A 19,886-nucleotide genomic window follows, 5' to 3' on the forward strand; every position below is an offset into this window, starting at 1 on the left:
GTTACTCTCTCATAGCTGTGTCATTCAGAAGTCCGACTGGGCTCAGCTGGTTCTTCAGCTCATGGTCTCACAGGCCAGAAATAACATGTGGACCGCTACGAACTCTCATCTAGAGACTCTGAGAAAGAATCACTTCTAGGTTCATTCTGATGGTTGGCGGAATCCAGTTCCATGGGATTCTAGCACTGAGGTCTCACCTTCTTCACTGGCTCTCCACCAGGGTTGTTCGCAGTTTCTAGAAGCTCCTTGAATTCCTTTTTTTTTTTAAAGGTTTTATTTATTTATTTGAGAGCGAGAGCAAGGGCGAGCATGAGCAGGGAGAGGGGCAGAGGGAGAAGCAGACTCCCCACCGAGCAAGGAGCCAGATGTGGGGCTCAATCCCAGACCCTAGGTTCATGACCTGAGTGAGCCAAAGGCAGACACTTAACCAACTGAGCCACCCAGGTGCCCCAAAGCTGCTTGAATTCTTTAACACACTGTCACCTCCATCTTTACACCAGCAACAGCACATGATGTCCTTCTCAGGCTTCAGCTCCCCAGGACTCCCCCTTCTGCCACATCTGTTCCTCTCCTAGTCAGCAAAATTCCCTGCTTTTAACGGTTCATGTGATTCCACACCCACCCTGATAAACCAGCATTATTTCCCCAAATAAGGTCAGCTGATGAGTAACCTTAACTATATCACTAGAGTACTTTTGCCATGTCACATCGCTATGGGAGTTAGGCCAGGGGTTGGAGGTGATGGGGCCAGAATTCTGCCTAGCACACCCACTGAACACCTCCATATGAGCACCTACAGTGTTCCTCAAGCCCAACATGTCCCAAATGCCTTCTCTTTTAAAGTTATCTGTCCTCTGATTTTTCTAAATACCTGTAGTGGCACCACTATTCACCACTTTTGCCCCTTCTGGTTTCTCCCTCTACTTGTAAATTTCTCAATATCACACCCATAACATGGTGTGACAGCATGCATGCCAACCCTTTTCTTGTCCCAGCAAATATAGAAAATTAGCATATCTTTATGCCGTACTGGTATCAATAAACATGGCGGCTGAGAACTCTAGCCACTCCTGGCTCTGCTCAACCATCCCAAGTGGGAGTGTATTGATATCTCTTATATGACAAAGTTCTCATGCTCTGCAGACCACCACCATTAACACCACCTTGGAGCTTCTTAGAAATGAAGAGTCTCATGCCCATCCCTGATGGACTGAATCCAAATCCAACATAATCCCCAGCTGATATTAAGCCAGAGCTATAGAAAGAGGCCTTATGTCGGAGGTCTGGGAATTTCCTCCCTCACTTTCAGAATGTCAGAAGAAATTTTTTCAGGCCAAAAATATAACTAATGAACCATGTAGATTCCTTATCTCTCTTTCTGGGTTTTGACATCGTATCTCTTACGTCCTTGAGATATGAGCGTCCTTGCCATCCCTGATCCTTTCAGTCAATCTTATCCTGAATTCTCCCACACTGACTTACTGTCCATCACAAACACCACCTAAAGATGATCCTTCCTGAAGGTTCTTTGAACACCACTGATAGCACACTTAATCTTGCTGGATAATCACGCATGTCTGGAGATTTGCTCACGCATGCTCTTCCCCTAGATATGCTTTGTGAGGTCTGAATATCTGTCTACCTTATAGGAATGGCAAGTATACATAAATCATGCCAAATGATGTATCTCTATGTGGTCTTATTTTCTTTTGTTTCCATAATTCATACTGTTATCAGTGTTCATACTCATGTTCACAGATGGATTACTGCCTGGTTAAAATAAGTATCTATTATTGCTATTTGTTATTAAATGTTCAAGGCGCAACGGAGTTTGATTTCTTCTTCATTTTTGTAACGCAAGGAAGAGAATGAATTTTAATCTTGGTAATATATCTTCCAGTCTGTTACATCTGTAGGAGAACATGAATCTTAGACTTAAGTTGTTTATGGTGATAAATAGTATATCACTCAACAGGCACCATGTTCCTTGTACATTTAAAAAATGGGATTTAGGGGCGCCTGGGTGGCTCAGTTGGTTAAGCGACTGCCTTCGGCTCAGGTCATGATCCTGGAGTCCCGGGATCGAGTCCCGCATCGGGCTCCCTGCTCGGCGGGGAGTCTGCTTCTCCCTCTGACCCTCTTCCCTCTCGTGCTCTCTATCTCTCATTCTCTCTCTCTCAAATAAATAAATAAAATCTTTAAAAGAATAAAAATAAAATAAAATAAATAAAAAATGGGATTTAATTGCAAATATCTAAAATTATGATATAGATTGTTTTCTGGCAGTGTCCTTTAGGTGATCAGGATTTTTAGATGATTCACATTTTTTTTCTACTTTTAGAAATCAGAATGATTTCAAATCTTAAATTCCTCAAACGATGCACTTTCTTTCTTTCTTTCTTTCTTTTTTTTTAAGTGAACGTAGTAGGCATAAAGCCCAACGCAGGGCTTGAACTCATGACCCCGAGATCAAGACCTGAGCTGAGATCAAGGGTAGGACACTTAACTGACTGAGCCACCCAGGCCCCCCAGTGACACACATTCTTACAACTAATAACTAAATGTCACTTTCAATGTAAGATGTGCAATCCTATTGTTAAAATAATTATCATATACTTTTCAAATACAGAAAGCAACTATAAAAGGACAAAAATGAATAAACAAGTGGGCAGATTTCATTGTTATTCTAGGCCTTCCAAGTAGCTATGTTCCACATGGTTGGGAACTATTGCAATTCAGTCAACATTATACATTTTATTGAGCATTATGAGAATAAAAAATAAGGAAGACACAGAGCCATCTTAAGACCTTACAGTATAATTGCCAAACACACTCATGAAAAGAGCAAGTACTCCTTTAGCACACATGAGAGAAATCACAGTAGACAAGAATGGCCAAGAAATGAAGGGCTTTGTGCCTTCAAGTGTAGCTAGATTTTGAATAAATGATGGGCAGAGGGAATCTGGAAAAAAAAAAAAAAGCCTCAGTAGTGGGAACACGTGTGGTTGTGCAGAAGAAAGCCATATACTCCAAAGTCCTAATTATCTGAGGCATTGCACATACTGATGTGGTTTTAAGTCTAGAGAACCAAAATGGCAGTGGTGATAGGGAGAGGGAATGAGGGGAAGATGCAATATTTCCCTTTTGCTGCATTCATTCTTTAATATCTTGAAATTCTTGGGGGAAAATTATGGAAAATTCAAATTCTGAACTTTCAGTGACAGAAGTTCGGTAGGGAACAAATGATGTGTATTACCAATTTTCAAGTTTTGTTGCAAGAGGGAAATGTCCTCTTGGATCCTTGAGAGATTCTCCCACAATTCAGATGGCCCACAAATGTATCACATTCACTATTTCTTGCATTCTACAAACCGATGCCATTGGCCCATTTTTGGATCGTGCAGCGGCTATGATGATATGCAATCTACAAAGGTGTGGGAAGAGATCTGGCTCTGGTGAGTTGCAATATGGAAGGGTCTTATTTTGTTCTCATTGGGTTTAGAGATGATTTACTTCATGGCCTACTGAAAGAGTTTTATACTCAAGGTTGCTAAGGCTTCTTGCCTTTTCACCTCTTTTTGTGGCTTTTCTTGGCATCTGCCCAACAATAGCGGGGTTGGTAACTTTTGTGCGTGTCTGCTTCTTTCACTAAATGGTAGCCTTCCTGATGTCTTCCCCAAGTCTGCATCACTCACCGCCTTAATATGGCAGGTGTGTGTTGCTTGGAAAGCAGGTAGGAGGAATTGCCAAAAAAAAAAAAAAAAAGGCAAGAGAAGAGGGAATGTAATAGTGTCCAAAAGGAAAGGATCAAAGGCACATGGAGTCAAGAAACACCGTATAACACATATTTCCAACCTTATCCCACACATGGTTTCCATGTTCTCACCATGGGACATGTTAGGAAGCTCTGAATGCAGCATCTGTACGTGGCATCTCTGTACACAGCATCTCTGAACTTTGGTTTTCGAGGTGGCTTCTGTGTGTAACTTGACGACCACACTGATGTGGACATTTTCCAGTTTGGGCAGTTTCCTTAACTACATTTGAAGTCAAGGAGTCCTGCTCAATGGCTTACAAATGGGCTATCAAACTTTTGACATTAAACTTTTAAACTAGAAGCAATTGCTGCTCACAAATTGGGACAGAAAGTATGAACACACAAAACTAAACCCATCTCTTAAGTGTTGGAAGAGGGCTCAATACCGCATGTTGGGAGAAGAACCTTCTAACCAAATTTGTTACCGTTTGCCCCTTATCTAGAGACATTTATTTTCATATGCATCATTCACAGTTCCCTTGAGCCTGCAACTCAAAGTTCTAAAACCTGAGAAACTGTCAACCTTCCCCCACACCACTGATAGGAAGTTGAAGTTTGCAGGGAGTAACTCTTAATGCTTCTCGTCACAAAATCGCTATTTTCAGATAGTTCAGGAAGGCTCTACAAACGTACGTGTAACTTCATTCTGAGCTAGTGTTGAAGAGAATTTTTACACTTGAGTAGCAACGCAGGAGCCATAAGAAAGACTTCACCAAAACAATGAACTTTATCACACTCTGGCTGGTGCAACTAGTTTTCTTTTCTATCAGGCTAACATTTTATGTCTTGGTTTATGTCATTTTATTTAACGAAAACACACACATGCCTGAATTTTCCCAAGATCCTCCTTATAAAATTTTTACTGGGACATGAGGACTGCTGGAGGAGAGGCTACTTATCGTCTCCATGCCCTGTGTTCATCAGAATGGCACCAACATCTTTGTTTTCCTTAGGTTTTATTGCTTCTCTAATCTGTCTCTCTGTCCCTCCATCCATTCTTTTCATCCTTATTTTCACTGGAACAAAACTGGATCTCTCCATCTAAAGGCCCCTCTGAGGAGCCCCCTTGGGAGTAAATCTCTAGTCCCTGGCACACTACAGAGATTCAATAAATGGTAAATATTATGATTAGGAAAGAACACGTATTTGCTGTGTGAACATATAAGTTCCATGTTCTCTAAGGGAATGAGCTCTCATACAAGTTTTAAATTTTATAACTAAAAATAATCCTGTATCAAGTTCACCTACCCTTGAAACTCATTTTTTACTCAACATCCACTTTCAGAGCGAAAGGCCATCGGTTCCTATGTAACCATGTATGGCCAAAATTCTCTTCCCACAATGGGCCCAAAGAGACAGAAGCTTAAAACGTTTTTCTCTTATCACACAGTGTTTACAACGTTTTATTTTGGACAATGTTTACTGTGGATTTTTCTGAAGCTATTGTATCAAATCACTCTATCTCTGACTTCTATAAACGGACATGACAAATGGCTTCTGCTATTTGTTTGTAATCCACAGCCCAACACGCTTCCCTAAAAAAGTAACCAGAGCCTTCCACAAATTTTCCATGACTCGCCGTGATCACCCGCCTTTGAGAGCGAGGCATGACAGTAGGGAAGTGAACAAAGGATGTGCCTTTGTTTTACTCTCCAGGTTCATGTGCAGAAAAGTGTTTTCCACTCCCTTGTCCTATGATACTTTTACTAGGGCATTGCTGCATAATTATCTCTACTCAGCTTCCAATATTTCCTTCCTTTGTCTGGGAACTGGTCTCCCTCCCATTTATTCTTTGAAGTTGAGAATAATTAAAAAGCCATTAGAGTTCTCTCTTTGCAATGACACTACATAAATTAAATCTTGGTGGTGTTGAAAAGCTGTAACGTGACCTAACCCTTCCAAAGTGTCACTCTATCTACAATTCAAATTTCATTTGTGTGAACAGGTCTCCTTCAAGTGTTGTTAATTTGAAACTCAAGGATTTAGATGTAAATAATGAAAATATATCACTTATTATTAATGTGACAGCTTCTTGATTGTCTTCAGTCTGGGGAAGTACATTAATCGGTAAAGAATAGTATTTTCTAAAGGACCTACCACAGTAGGGAAATCTCTATTGGTATTTTTAAAGTAGAGTAGATGATTCTCTTGCATTTTTGGTGGAAGGAAGGTTCTTAATCCTTACACTCTCTGTCAATGTTTATGTAGACAAAGAGGGTTTTTTATTGGTTTTCAAATAGAAAGAATTGAGGCCTGAATGAAATGAATTGAGGGTGGTTATGGTAGCAGGCTACAAAGACATTCAAGAGAGACCAAGACGTGTTCTCATAAACATGTATTCACTCTCCCACCCTCTCCAGCTGAGTAGCATGCAACACTTATGAAGATTCAGGGTTGAACAAGAGATCGTTTTTGCAAGACTGAATCACGTGGCCTCGTACATACAACAGCCCCACGAACAGAATTACAATATAAGGTTGAAGTATGTAGCAGGAAATGTAAACTGGAGACAGCATGGAGACACATGAGAGGCAAGAAATCAGCCCAGGAGAGAGTAAGAGCTATTGCTCCCCTAACAACTAGGGGGTCGTCTTTGAAGACGAGGAAGAACTAGCGTAGGAAATCAGGAATGACTCCTACTGGATTTTAAACAGGCACATGACAAGGTTGAGGTTTTATAAAGATCCTCTGGCTCCAGCACAGAGTGTCAGCCCAAGACAGCTACAGAGAAAGTCAAGAGAGAAAACTTGTTGTAACTGATGAACTCCAACTAAGACACTAGCAATGGTGATAGACAAAAACGGGGAGATTAAAGAGATATTTATAGTGGATTCTATCTACTGTGGTGGCTGAGAAGGGAACACAGGCATGAGTCAGGGTGACTGTGGGGTTCTGACTTGGACAATTGGGGTGGGGGTGAGGGGAGTGATGTTCATCAAAATTGAAACATTAGGGGCAAGAGCGAATTACTTTTATATACCAAAGTATTTAAGCATAAAATAAGGAATGAGTTCATGGAAGAAGAAGTTCTAAGGAAAGAGCAGATTTGTCTAGCTATAAAAGTTACATAAAAGATTCAGGATTTTTAAATATATATATTGATATGATATCAAAAGTCACTAACTATTGATAGGCACATCATACCCAAATCTATTTTAAAAATACCCTTTCTTATTTATACTGTGAATTAACTGCAGCTTAGTTAACCATCTATAAACTGTACAGTTGAAATGATGAACGCCAACTGTGGGAGGAATCTGTTTCGTGGTAGAAGAAATAGGGAATTGAGAGAAATTTTTGGAGATGTATTAAAAGAGAACAGAGAGCATACAAGTCAGATGCAATGCCATTATTGTTTGGACTGTCGGTGAAGTCAGCAGACTGAAGGCTGAGCTCTCCACAGCATCAATGAGGCCATGAAATAGAGAAATGTAGGGGACCCTTCTCCAAAATCATTAAGAATTTCAAGACAGTGACAGAGGAACTTGTACAAGGCAGGAGGCCCTCTGGGACAGTCCAGCTCACACACATTCATGACTCCAGCTCAGGGTCCTGGAAGATAAATCAACTGGAAGCTTGCAACACAGGCTGCGGTCCATCACTGGACGCTTTCCACAAGACCAGGACTGTAAAGGAATCACAGAGATACAAACAAGTAACTGGTGCTGATGGGAGAGTTTTCTTGTGGGCATCTGCAGAGGTGGATGTGGAAAATTAAAGACTGGCTAAAAAATCTGAAAAGAATGATGTGTCTACATTGGAAAATAATGACAAAATGATCATATGATTTTAAGATGAGGACAGTACCAACAGGTATGAGGGATTTAGAAGTTAGATGAACAAAAAAGAAAGGTGAATAGGAGGAGTGTCTAGAGTCAATACTTAAGAAGTGGGACTCAAGAATCAAAAAGTAAATGCAAAGAAATAAGGAGAACATAGAGTTGGTAGATGCTGAGTGAGGAGTGGGAAACATGCATCCCACCTGAGGTTCTAAACAGTGTAGTGACAATGAATGACAGGACGGGCTGAAAATGTAACCAAAATCTAGGACAAAATCTGTCTTCCCACACGCCACCTCCCATGTCGTTACCTTTCAACTCCCTGTTTTCCAGAAAAAGAGAAATACAGGATCTTCATTCAAAACCTAAAAAAAAAAAAAAAAAAAAAAAGGGAGGAGGCAAAAATGTTCTGAAATAAGATATAGCTAAACTGATAAAGTATCATAATGTGTGCAGTGTCTAGCCAAGGTATCCAAAGGACTATGAATGAATACGGTGTCAAGACTGTCCATGTTTTAGGGAGAGGCTCTTCAGAGCCCAAACACATGGTGATCCAAAGAAAATGATCTGTTATGAGAATACCCCAGCTACAGAATAAGCCAGAAAGAAGCTGCTTGGGGGTGCAGGTTATTCTTCACATTCTTGAAACCCAAGATGCATCTACTAGAAGGCATGCAAGAGAAGAAATTTTTGAAGGACAGGTGTAACACACGTGACAGTGGGATGTGCAATGAGTGCACATATTGGGTGTTTATCTCCATAATAAAATCTCTATGGAAGATTATTTCACATCTCACAAACAGAGCTTCTATTGTGTATGACTCCTGCCTAAGGCTCTGTCCCTACTACCCACCCCAGATGGTCTAAATTCCTTTACCTAGCAGTCAAGATATTATAGTAACAGGACCTCTACCATGACGTTGACCCTAATTCTGCCCATCTTCCAAAGCAGGCATATTCCTGAGGTCCCCCTGCATCCATTTGCTCCTACAGCTGACTTCTCGTTGAGAAAACTCAAAATCTCCCCACCCTGTAAGGACCACTGCCAATGACCCCCATGGTCAACGGACAACGGTGAGGATGAACTGGCTGTGTGCCATGTTCACAACACTAGTTAGTGAAAGAAACACCATCTGGGACCTCAGCAAGCTGACTGCAGAGGGGAGGTATCCGAGACTTAAAAGTACAAATAGAATCTCAAATTCTGATCATGGCAAAACAAAACAAAACAAAACAAAAATAAATGTTCTCTCAGAATGATAAGAGGAAACTCATTGCGATTTGGGCATGGAAAATGGGAAGTTAATGAAAGTGGACTTCTGAAGGGTTTTAAGGACAACTGCAACATGACCTAATTTATTTTTCCCAAGCCATAATCCTTCTTTCATTTTCTAAGACACATATTCTTTACCCAGTGACAGGCGTTGCTGAATTATCCTGCTGACCATACTGGCTGCTTCTTCTTTCCTGTTGGCACATGTTGGCTTTGTGTATGACTGCGCTCTTCGTGAATTAATCCTACTATTTCTCTTTAACATCTTAACCCATCTCTTCAGAATAGTAGGTGGGAGAGCCATTGCTATAGATTTCACAACCTGACAAATACTTGTTTTTAGCAGTCGAGTGGGGCACGGGAATAGTCCAAAGGAGCTAACTTTAAAGCAGGGTTTCTCAACACCAGCACTGTTGATGTGTGGGGTGGCCGCATGCTCTGTTGTGCAGCCTGTGCTCCCCATTACAACACGCAGTGGCATCTCTGGTCTCTACCCACTAAATGCCAAGAACAACCCCTTCCCACTTAGAACCATCAAAACAGCATCCAGACATTGCTGGATGCCCCTCTGTGGGGAACAGAGGTGACTTGAGAACCATTATGATAAAGATGTATCTTTCTCCCCCATAAAAGGGAAAGCAACATTCAGGAATCAGAAGAATAATTTTTGGATGCAAAAGATATTTGAATTGCATAAGACTGTAAAATATAAAAACTCAGACTATAATACAAATTTCAGAAAATATTAAAAGTCAGAAGCCATATTAGTATTGGCAGAAAAACAGGTGTATGGAAATACTGGTAATGTATTCTCCTAATAAGATATGAAAAAAGAAATGCAGATTAAACATGAAGCACCCTTGCTTCTTCTCCAATGCAAAAATAAAAATTCTTTCAATTTCTTCCAGCGCTCAATGATCAAGCCATAGTTCAGTTGTGGGTAACCTTCAAAGTTAATGGTGCTCACTCTCCCCAAATTAAGGGCATGACAAATCTAATCCTGTTCCACCATGAAATCAGTTTTGCAAACACTGTAAGCCCTGTCCCTAGATCATAAATTCTTCTACTTCCTGTAACTTTCTCAAAGATAAGCGTATTTTATATCTGAAATTTCGCTGTGTGTAACCAAGAGTACTTCTCCCTGAATCTGACACAGTTACTTGGACACTAAAAACAAAAATAGGATTTTCTGATTAATGGGATTTTCTCTCCAGGTCTTTTTCCTTGCAGCATCATTTCTGGACTTGACTTGGTTAATAGCTTCTTCCGGGTGTCCTTAGTTAACTGATATTTAAAAATATTTGCATTCTGCAATGGCAGATATAGGATATTACGCATTTTTCAAAACCCAGACAACGGTACAAGACAAAGACTGAACGCCAATGTCAACCCTGAACTTCAGTGAATAAGAATGGATCCATGCTAGCTCAGTAACTGCGAGAAATGTAGCATGCTATTGTTTAAGGTGTAACTCTTAGCAGAAACTGAAGGAGGAAAAGCAGTGGACAGAGGAACGCTCTAAACTTCCTGCTCATTTTTTTCTGCAAATAAAAAACTATTCTTAAGAAGAAAAAAAAATTTTTAAGATTTTATTTATTTGAGACAGACAAACAGAGAGAGGGAGAAGCAGACTTCCCGCTGAGCAGGGAGCCCAATGCGGAACTCGATCCCGGGACCCTGGGATCATGACCTGAGCTGAAGGCAGACGCTTAACTGCCTGAGCCACCCAGGCATCCCCAAAGAAAATCTATTAATTAAAAACGTGTGTGTTTCATAACATCCAAACTTATTTAAACCCTCTTGGACACCAGACAATTAAAATGGAAAGGCACTTTTTTTTAACGACAGGACAGACAACAGGCCAAAAGGAAATGGTAACTGGGGTGCCTGGCTGGCTCCGTCAGTGGGGCATATGCCCTGATCTCAGGGTTGTGAGTCCCACGTTGCATGTAGAGATTACGAAGGAAGGAAGGAAGGAAGGAAGGAAAAAAGGGAGGGAGGGAGGGAGGGGAAGGAAGACATGTTTTTGAAAAGTGAAAGTTAATTATGGAACAGGTTCTTCTCTCCTGTCTCCCAAGGTAGAACCTGAAGAGTTAACTTCAGTAACTGGAAGTAGCTACAGATAGGTGTGATGTTATGAATCCTCAGGATTTGTCTACAGCTGGACCACTAATTTAGATGCTTAGCTTCTTCATTTAAGAGATGTCTTCAGGACCTCGTCAAGCCTCTGAGCATCATCAAGTAAGATGTGCTGCCTAGTGCAGGTTGATTAGGATTCAGCCCGATTTCTCTGTTCTTCCCAGGGTCTGAGCTCATGACTACAAAGCTGAGTTGAGTGCCCTATGGGTACTCTGCCCCAGGGTTTGTCTATCAGGAACGGGATAAGTATGTTCTAACGACTTCAGTTCTCTATTTCCCTTACTGTAACATGAGTTGGTGGTGTTGCAAATCAAAATGTTTCTCTTCTATGACCATGATACACTGATCAATATGAAATGATCCCTTTGGGGAACACTGTGGCCATTTCTTATAAAGTTAAACATGACCTATAGCCACATCCTATTCTTGGATATTTACCCAAGAGAAATTAAAGAATATGTCCACATAAAACATGCACAAGAATGTTCATAGCAGCTTGATGCAAAAAAGCCAAAAAGAGGAAACAGCCTTAAAGTCCATCAACAGGTGAGTGAATAAATGCATTGTGGTACTTTTATATCTGAAACAAAAATAGACAAAGAGGCTGAAGCAAATAGACGGAAGACTATGAATCTTTTAAAAAAGCAAATAAACAAAAAGCGGTCCGACTGTCTCATCAGACAACATGCATTCTCTGAATGAATGACTGCTAGATAAACAAAATACATCGTGAGAAAGAATATAACACAGCCTTAAAATACATAAAGGAAAAACACTGGGTGTTATGCACAAACAATGAATCATGCAACACTACATCAAGAACTAATGATGTAATGTGGGGTGATTAACCTAACAATAAAAAAATAAAAAAAATACATAAAGGAAAAACTGAAAAAAAAAACTAGAAAGAGTTGTGAACAAATCCGTATTTATCATAGGGGGGATTTAACATATCTTTTGCAGGAACTGGTAGAACCAGCAGACAAACATTAGGAAACACAGAGATTAAAATGTTTCAGTTAGGGGAGCCTGGGTGGCTCAGTCAGTTAAGCGTCTGCCTTCGGCTCAGGCCACGATCCCAGGGTCCTGGGATCGAGTCCTGCATCGGGCTCCCTGCTTGCGCTTCTCCCTCTGCTGCTTACCCTGCTTCTGCTCTCTCTTTCTGGCAAATAAATAAATAAAATCTTAAAAAAAAAATAAAATGTTTCAAATTAGCGCACTTGAGAGGCATATGTGCGTGTGTGTGTGTGTGTATATGCACTAAAAATTAAAAGTACACATTCTCTGCAAGCATACAGAAAACGTCCGCGTAAATTACTGTTCTGCTGCACCAAAAAACAAGTCTCAATGTGCTTCCAAAGACTGAAAACACATACTGCATCTCTCTGACCACTATGCAATTAACTTGGACATCCCCAGGTATTTGGAAATATTTTTTAAAGGCTGCATTGTCCACCAGTAAATGCGGAAAGCATAATGGAAACTGAAAAATATTTTTAAATAAATGATCTGGAAATTACATATCAAATCTTTTGGGTGTACCTAGAGCAGTGTTTCTAGAAATAGTGTGCATGAGCCAAGAAGACAGACTGAAAATTCACAAACTCATCACCATCCTAAAATGTTAAAAATTGGTAAATAATCAGGAAGGAGGCAGAAAGAAAGAAATATAAAGAGAAGAGCAGAATTTAATTAGAGAGCAAATATGTAACAGGGCACATGGATGAAAATAAAAATTGGTTCTTCAAAAGGTCCAATAAAATGAGCAAATTAGGAAGTCTGATCATTCAAGAGGCAGGGAGAGAGAGAATGTGGAAATAACCAATATTGCAAATGAAAATGGGGGTACCTTAAGATCTTACGGCATTAAAGAGATACTACGAAAAACATTAAGGCAATTAATCCCTAAAAAGATGTCACTTAAAAACCAAGAGAATAAATAGAAAGCCTCAAGTCATATATGTCTTAAGAAAATTAAATTACTAGTCAAATATTCCCAGAACGAATATGCTAGGCTCACACAGCTTCATCAGTGACTGTTAAAAAAGCACTCAAAGAACAAGTAATTTAAATTTTATTCAAACTCTCATGGAGAACAGAGAAGGAAAGGTTCAATAAATCATTTTATGATGCTAACATAATCTTCATTCCAGTACCTGACAAAGCAGCATGAGAACGAATACTTATGGGCCAATCTCCCTCAACAGATCCAAAAAAAAAAAAGAAAGAAAGAAAATTTTAGCACATATTGCCACCAGTGTGTTACAAATGATAAAGCATCATAACCAAGGGGCTTTACCCTGGGACTGCAAGGGCTGGTTTAAAATATCAGTATCATTCTGGAAACCATTCCCCAGGGACTACGTTTTGTCGCATGCATTTGCATTTCAATATGAAATTAATAACTTCATTGGACTACCTGAATCAAAATGATGTGAAATGAAAGATATGGTTTGTTAAGAAGGAGCCAATTCTTTGGAACATAAGGTTGAAAGTGGGTCATGTGTGAACTGACTGTGGTTAAGTATTGCCTGATTTCCATGAGACCCTTAAACACAAATTTTTAAAGAAAACTATGGGGGTGTCAGGGTGGCTCAATCAGTTAAAGATCCCAGGGTTGTGGAATCAGGCCCTGCATCCGGCTCCTTGCTCAGCGGAGAGAGTCTGCTTCTCCCTCTCCCTCTCCCCCCACTCATGGTCTCTCTTGCTTTCTCAAATAAATAAAATCTTTTTAAAAAAACGATGTAGATGTATCTTTTTCATGTTGTTACTTCCAGTAAACACTGCTAACAATAAACATTCCTGGGTGCGTGTCTTATTATTTGCGTACCGGGGTTAAGCCTACTGAATTGAATTGACCAACAACGCATCCCAGATTTCAGGGAAATGTAGCTTCACCACCTTAACGCTCAGCACCAAAGCAATCTTCAGTCTTCTGGGGTTGAGGGTGGAAGAGATTTATTCCCTTTACCTCTGGTTTACTCTTTGTTCAGTGTGGCGTACTTGGGGATGTGAACATTATAGAGCAAGGTCTTCTCGGAGACCCTAGGGACTCTGGGTTTTCACGTCTGCCCTGTGCGTCCTATAGATCATCTTCATCAACGTTCGTTCAAGTAGTCCCAGGAATGTCTCTGGAGGAACAGTGCCTTTGGCATTCTGCCTGCCTCTCTGTGCTTCCCATATCACTTAGATCTGACCAACAGCCCTCTTGCTATGTAGTCACCTCTTTCATCCCATGGAGGAAATGTCTTCCTGAGTATTTCGGGCGTGTGCACTGAGAGGGACACCCGTCTGTTATCTGTTTGCCAGATAACAAATAACGTGAGTCCCTTAAACATTTCGTAACGGTTCACAGCACAGTGTCATTTCCTCTGCCAGAAAAAATTTTCGCCCTTCTCTGTCTACCTAATGCAACTTACCCTGCAGCAACAAGCTCCCGTTTCCTGCAACTTCTTGAGTTGTATCTTATCCATCTTCTCATCGGACCCTCTCTAGGCTATAAGCTCGTTGAGGGACAGCACAGATCTCATTTGCCTTAGTGTCTCCAGACTCTAGCCTAGACCTGGTACTTAGTCGTATCAATACTGGACACAATCATGTGTGTACGCAGCGGGATGTGCTAAAGGCTGGGTGACAGAGTCAGGGGCTAGTCAGGGGACAGGTCAGGGAGGAAAACAACAAATCCTGTGCATTGAGAGTAAAAATTCCTCATTGTCCCGGTCCTTCTCGGCACCGTCCACCACGGACCTCAGAGACTCAAAACATCCATAACCAGTTGACATGAAGCTGAACTGCACAGCCTTCCGCAAAACGTAGGTAAATCTTCCTTGTTACGGAATTCTCACCTACGGAAAAGAAATCGTGAATTGAAACTATGGCAGGACTGTGGACATGACCATGTCAAAGCTCAGTGCACACGGCATCTGGGGACTTGTCATTCTCCTAAAAACCATCATCTTTAAAGCAGCGGGATCATATTCCTCTAAGAGAAAAGCAAGTAGGGCACATCCTCAAAACACAGGACACTGTAACTATTTGACTTTAAAAGCAATCATAAAAGAGTGTTCTAGTGTCAGGACAAAGAAAGAGGAAGAAAAAAAAAAAAGAGCTAAAAGCATTGTAATCTCACACTTACCCGGAAACCATGCAGCTGAATAGGTTTGCAGATCTGTGGCTCAGATTTCAAGGTTATCGCTCCAGGCACTGACAGTCTGTTGTTGGTAAAATTGACAAAGAAGCATATTTTAAAAGAAAATTCTCACATCCTGGCTGCCACTGGGCTTTGAAGGTCATGAATACAGGTAGGGTGTATCCACCAACAGCACGTGAGAAGAACCCTCTACGAGCGCGTGGGCACCCCGCGTGCTTTCCTCTACACGTCGTGACCATGAAGTTGGAAGCCAAAGGAGGCAAGTCCAAGGATGAATCTCTGCTTGGAAGTTAGCATCAGGCCATGCTGGCTGGACCAACAGAGATGAAAAGGCGGAAGACTCTCGGTGGGTCTTGGACAAACTGTGAAGGAGAAGGGTTCCAGTCCAGTCTGTGTCTTCTCATTCAACGCCAATTCCTGTGAACTGGCCAATTCACTTATCTTGCTGTTCTTAATTGTTTCACTTTGGGATTTAGTGAGTGAGGGTCGGCATCTGTAGAGGGCAGACTTCCACACTGAGCCCTGCCTCCTGGTATTCAAGTCCTTCTGTGATCCCCTCCCCTCGGGTGAGGGCTGGGACCCAGGGACTCACGTGGATAGAATACAGTGCTGCAACAGTAACGGAGGTTGCTTCCGTGACTAGCTAACAAAGGACTGCCACTTCATCTTGCTGGCAGAACCTCTCGGCTTTAACGACACAAGATGCCATGTTGGAGAGACCCAACTCCTTGTTGGCTGTTCCATGGCAAGGAACTGGGGTGACCTCCCGCTAAGAGCTCGTAAGAAATGGGATCCTGCCAATAACCACTGGATGAGCCTTGAAAGCAGGTCTTCCCCTGTCAAACCTCGAGATGGGAGTGTAGCCCCAGCCATCACCTTCACTGTAGTCTTATAAGAGATGCCAAACTTCAGGACCCAGCGAAGCCACGCATGGACTCTTGACCCACAAAAACTGTGACATGATAAATGTGTATTGTTTTAAGCTACCAGGTTTCTCTACTTTAAAAATCCAGGCTGACAAGGGGGCACCTGCGTGGCTCAGTCGGTGAAACGTCTGCCTTCGGCTCAGGGCATGATCTCAGGATCCTGGGATCGACCGCCGTGTTGGGCTCCCTGCTCAATGGGGAGTCTGCTTCTCCCTCTCCCCCTGTCCCTCCCCTGCTCATGCTCTCACTCTCTCTCTCTGTCAGATAAATAAATAAATACAAATCTTTAAAAAATAAAATGAAATAAAATAAAAATCTAGGCTGACAAATCCCGTGTATTTCTAGCAACCTACTAGTATATTCCCCCAAAGATCCTTAAACTCATAAAAATGAAAGTAGAAATAATATTATGATTTCAGAAAACGGTTTACATACAAGTCAAGATCACATTACCTACTGCATCAGCATCCTGAATAATGTACCATATTTTTCGAGATTTATTATGGATAATATACAGAACTGAAACCGCAACACAATTTTGATGAAGCCCTTCTACTTCAAAAGTTCTAGACCTGCTTTGTGTATCAGGGTGGGGGGGATTACTTTTATTTTTACTTTACAGAAAGTAATGAAATTGTCTTCAAGTCCCGAGATCTGTGATTGTACGATGATACCATCTGTCATCCAACAGTGATCATTCACGAGCCTAATTTTGTAATTTGCCAAATATTCCGTGAATATCTAACAACCAAAGTAATTGGCAACATCTTTTTTTTTCCTTCTGGATGAGAAGACGTATGATGAAACTGAAATTCTCCTTGATCGTTACTTTATAATTGTTTATTGCTCCTTTTTGTTCATTTGTATTGTTTTTACTTCTCAGCGTTTTGGTTTGGTTTTTTTTTTTTTTTTCATTTGATACTTGATACCAATAAATCATGACAGTGGATGTGCATTATCATTGTCACTATCATATAAACAGTGGTTAAAGTTAGGAGGAGACTTTCTCAAAGTCACACAACTTGGGAGAATGGTCAAGCATGTACCCAAAATTCCCCATCTCAAATCCAGAAATATTAGATATCATTTCCTACATGCCATGTTTTCATGACAGATTCCTATGTTTTGTATTATTCTGCCAGTTTAAAAAAAATTTTTTAACTAGCTCTACCCCAACGTGGGACTTGAACTCATAACTCTGAGATCAAGATTCCCATACATATTCTACTGACCGAGCCAGCCACGTGCCCCTCGTTGTGCCATTTTTTCTCAACTAAAACCTACCTTCCCCAATTTTAGTACCAACAAACTAGTATTTTCTAATCATTCAAGGTGACCTCACCCATGAATCCTATTCAATGCCTGTCCATAATATAGAGACCATGAGAACCTTTGGTTTGGTTTTTACTAAACCAATGGCCCATTAATAGTGAGACGGAAAAGATACAGTGGTTCCTGGTTTCTAAATCTTACCCTGACATATAAAGTCTGAAATATTTAGAAAAAAAGCAACATTCAGTTAGAACAAAACTGGAGGTCTCACAATCTCTGATTTCAAGATAGACTACAAAGCTGTAGTAATCGAAACAGTATAGTCATGGCATGGATATAGACACAAAGATCAATGAAACAGAATAGAGAGTTGAGAAATAAACCCATGTGTTCATGGTCAATTAATTTATGATGAAGAAGGGCAAGAATATACCATGGGGGAAAGTCTCTTCAGCACATGGCGTTGGGAAAACTGGACAGCTGCATTCAAATGAGTGAAAGTGGACCAGCGTCTTATACCGCACGCGAAAGTAAACTGAAAATGGATCAAAGACCTAAGTGTGAGACCCGAAACGATAAAACTCCTAGAAGAAAATATAGGCAGTAATCTCTTTGACATCAGCTGCAGCAACATCTTTCTAGATATGTTTCTGGAGGCAAGGGAAACCAAAGCAAAATTAAACTATTGGGACTTCATCAAGATAAAAAGCTCTTGCACAGCAAGGAAACGTCAACAAAGCTAAAAGACAAGCCGTCAAATGGGAGAAGATATTTGCAAATGATATATCGAGGGGCTACTATCCAAAATATATAAAGAACTTTTTTAAGATTTTATTTATTTGAGAGAGAGCGAGAGAGCACCAGCAGGGGGAACAGCAGAGGGAAAGGTAGAAGCAGACTCCTGCTGAGCAGAGAGCCCAAAGTGGGACCCGATCCCAGGACCCTGGGATCATGACCTGAGCCGAAGGTAGACGCTTAAAACTGAGCCACCCAGGTGCCTCCAAAATATGTAAAGAACTTATACAGAGGTACCTGGCTTACTTAGTAGAGCATGCAATTCTTGTGCGCTTGTGAGTTTGAGCCCCACGTTGGGTGCAGACATTACTTAAAAATAAAATCTTTTTTTAAAGATTTTATTTATTTATTTGACAGAGAGAAAGACAGCGAGAGAGGGAACACAAGCAGGGGGAGCGGGAGAGGGAGAAGCAAATTCCGCCCTGAGCAGGGAGCCCGATGTGGGGCTCCATCCCAGGACCCTGGGATCATGACCCGAGCTGAAGGAAGACGCTTCACCGGCTGAGCCCACCCAGGAGGCCCTAAAAATAAAATCTTTAAAAACAAAAAGAACTTATATAATTCAAGACCAAACAAATAAACGATACAATTAAAAATGAGCAGAAGACATAGAGAAACAGACTTTTAACTACAGAGAACAAACTGATGGTGACCAGACGGGAGGGGAGGGGAGGGGGTAAATAGATGATGCGGATTAAGGAGGGCACCCGCTGTGATGAGCACTAGGTGTTGTAGGCAAGTGTTGAATCACTATATTGTACACCTGAAACTAATAGAACACTATACGTTAATTATACTGGAATTAAAAAAATAATTTTTTTAAAAAGTTGAGACAAAGATGGTTAAATAAATGGATTAAGATTTTAAAAGGAAACATTCAATTGAGGTGGTACTATCATCTATTAAGTGGAAAAAATTTTTTTAAGATTTTACTTATTGATTGGAGAGAGAGAACGAGCGGAGAAAGGGCGGAGGGCGAGGGAGAAGCAGGCTCCCCGCAGAGCAGGGAGCCCGACTCAGGACCCAATCCCAGGACCCTGAGACCATGACCCGAGCCAAGGGCAGATGCTCAACCAACTGAGCCACCCAGGCGCCCTAAGTGGAAAATTTTAAGCGTTTTTTTTTTAAATGTCAGAACACTAAAATACTATTTCTAAAATCATTGTTCTATTTCCTCTGTAAAAAAGGTTCTTGCATTTTACTACTGATCAGAAAGTTACTGGCAGCCACACTCCCACCTTTCAAAATGTTGGACCTTTTCCATTTAAACATGGGGTCCTTTAAAAATTTTTTTTTTTTTAAATAGGCTCCATGACCAGCCTGTAGCCCAATGCAGGGCTCACAACCCTAAGATCAAGACCTGAGCTAAGATCAAGAGCCAGACGCTCAATCTATGAAGCCACCCAGGCACCCCCCAAATTTTTAATAGTCCAGTAGGTACGAGGCTATTATGGGATGAACAGACATAGAATATGATTGGGGATTACATGAATGTAGGCAACCCCGAAAGGCAAATCAGACGCCCCTAGACATCACCCAGAATAATCCCGAAATCTCACCATTAGTTCACAGCAAGTCTGTCAGATCTGTTTTCTGAAATGACGCACTGCACGGTGGTTGCTTCCGAATCGATAATCAGAGGCATGGCCGTAGACGGAACTCTGTCCCCCCAAAATTCATACATTGAGGCCTTAACCTCCAACATGATGGCATTTGGAGAGGCGGTGGCACGGCG

Source organism: Eumetopias jubatus, unplaced genomic scaffold (assembly GCF_037043125.1).
Source record: "Eumetopias jubatus isolate StellerSeaLion01/CBP00866 unplaced genomic scaffold, mEumJub1_p1.0 scaffold_11, whole genome shotgun sequence".
NCBI lineage: Eukaryota > Metazoa > Chordata > Mammalia > Carnivora > Otariidae > Eumetopias > Eumetopias jubatus.